Source organism: Mastomys coucha, unplaced genomic scaffold (genome assembly GCF_008632895.1).
Source record: "Mastomys coucha isolate ucsf_1 unplaced genomic scaffold, UCSF_Mcou_1 pScaffold8, whole genome shotgun sequence".
NCBI classification, from domain to species: domain Eukaryota; kingdom Metazoa; phylum Chordata; class Mammalia; order Rodentia; family Muridae; genus Mastomys; species Mastomys coucha.
Window position 1 is genome coordinate 60,882,316 of NW_022196914.1, and position 2,676 is coordinate 60,884,991.

The following is a 2,676-nucleotide window of genomic DNA, read 5'->3' on the forward strand; positions in this document are numbered from 1 at the left end:
TTCCGTAACTCTATTTTTTCCTTCTGATATGACAGGAAATGGACCAAGACCACTGAACCTTATTAAAACATTTCCCGTTTTTCTTTTGCAATGCTAAGGACCGAATCTAGGACCTTCCACACACTAGACCACTAAGCGGACTCCGCAAGTCTTCCTCAGTTTTATTTTGAGGCAGTGTCTTTAGATTGCCCAGTCTGGCCTTGAACTGAGTGGGTACATGGGAAGGGTATCTAATGGAAGGGTAACCTTGGACTTGGGAACCCAGGAACCACAGTGTCCCATGAGAAGAGTAACCTGATTGCCCAGGCTGGCAAAATCCTCTGTTAGAGCTAATGGCTGCGTTATACTTTCCCCAAATCTCCCTGTGGGAAATATCCTCATGATGTCTGTCTTTTCAATGGACTCTGAAAAGTATTAACACATCAAATCATTAAAAAGATAATCAATCCTTCTCAACAGAGGCAGCGTAAGCTAATGTTTTAATGTTAAACCTTTTCCCCAGTGCTAGAGATGACACTCAGGACCTTGTAAATACTAAGCAGGCACGTTATCTTTGAGCTACACCACAGCTAGAATTTAAATATTAAGACTAGCAATAATACAAACTTTGGGTGTTTCTGCTCTGATGGAAGTTTATCCTGGGGTTTAGAAGCCTAGGAACTACAAAGATCTGAGGTGGGACAGTGACCCTTGGGAAGGGTATCCTGAGACATCAGAACTCGGGAACTACACATATCTGAGGAAGCCTCCTCAGTAGAGGCTTTGCAGTTCCCATGGGAGGGTATCTCCAGCTGAGCTCAGGAGCTCAAGAGCCTCAGCTCTACTCCTTCTTCGCTTCTTCTCTACTTCTCTTTTTTTCTTATTTTCTTCTCAGCTTCTTTCAACAAGAGAGTTGCTTCAGGTAGTACATCTTATAAAAGAGATTCATTGAAGGTAAGAATCCAGGAGGATGAGGGAAAAATACAGGGATGACTGCCTTGTGCTCCAGGGAGAAGAGAGCAAGGAATTGGACAAAGGGGCAGTGCTTCTATAGGAATTCTGAGGAGGCTGGAGAGGAGGTTCTGCCACTGTGGGCAGCTCCTGCAGTGCTGGTTCACCAAGGCTGTAGGCTGAGGCTGGAAAGAAAGTGTTGTTACCATAGACAGCTCTTGAAAAGTGGCTCCAGTTGAGGAGGGAAAGGAGATGTGTCACCATGGACAGCTCCTGCGACCATTGTAGGTTTGAGATGTCTTGCAGGCTGAGATCTTATGGTGCCACCATTTTGAAAGGAGCTGTCATTCTAAACAGCTCCTATGGGACATTTTACTGAGAGGGCCATAGGCTGGTGTGGAAAGGAAGGACCTGCCACCACTTTGATGGCTTTTGTGACTCACCGCTCGGGAACTATACAGACAAAACAAAAATACTCCAGAGAGAATGAAAAGTAAGAATGCCTCCCATATAACTTCCTCCATATAGCCAATGCTTCCTTCTTTTTTTTTTAAGTTAAAAACTTCTTTTCAGAAATATTTTCCCTCAGGTTAGTGGAGGCATAATTAGCAAATAATAAAAAAGCATGCCTATTTGAGATATACCAGGCAGGTGCAAAGTTATGTTTCAATATATATTGTGATATGATAAATTATTATTATAATTAAGTAAATTAACAGTCAGTGTTCTATTGCTGTGAAGGGACACCATGATCATGATGTCTCCTATATAGCAGAACATTTAACTAGGTCTAGCTTACAGCTTCAGAAGTTTAGTTCATTATTAAATGGTACTATGGTAAAGAACATACCTGCTGCATGCAGGTAGACTGGTGAGGTGCTGGGCCAGTAGCTGAGAGTTCTGCATCTGGATTGGCAGGCAGCAGCATGGAGAGAGAGAAACAGAGAGAGAGGGAGGAAGAGGGAGGAAGAGGGAGGGAGAGAGAGAGAGAGAGAGAGAGAGAGAGAGAGAGAGAGAGAGAGAGAGAGAGAGAGAGCAGGCCTGGCCTGAACACTTGAAATTCAAAGGTTACTACCAGTGACACAAGACCTCCAACAAGGTCATAACTACTCCACCAAGGCCATACCTCCTAATAATGTCACTCCCAAATGACCAACCATTCACACATAAGAGACTATGGTGGCCATTTCTACTCAAACGTGAAGTCCTTAATAGTTAGAACCATATATACCAAAGACCATAAATTCCTAAGAAAATCACAAGACCATTATAGCACATGCAAAATTCTCAAAAAACTCTCATAAGTGAAAGCAGTTTTCCCTAAGTCCAATATTTTCCTCGCCTTGGCAAGAGATATACAACCACACCAAGGCTAATGAATATGCAAAAGCTCTGCACAGACTAGAGAGCATCTCCTGGGAGAGTCAGCTGCATCCTGTGGCAAAATCAACTCATGCTTCCTCATGCTTAAGACTAATTCAATCTGCAAATGGGCCATGTATACCCCCCACCTAATGCTCCTAAGATATTTTGGCTTTACAAAGATTAGTGTCCCTTTCATCAGCCCTTTCCTGTTGATCTTAGTATTGTAAGGTTCCTTGTATGAACTTGAAGGAAGCTCTAGTCTTTAGACAGGAGAAGTAGACAAGGACTGAAAAGGTACTATTCATTGTAGCTTCTAAGTTCAGGGATGTGCATGCAGATTTTCAAAGAATTAGCAGCCTTGGGATAAATGGTTTAGGGATT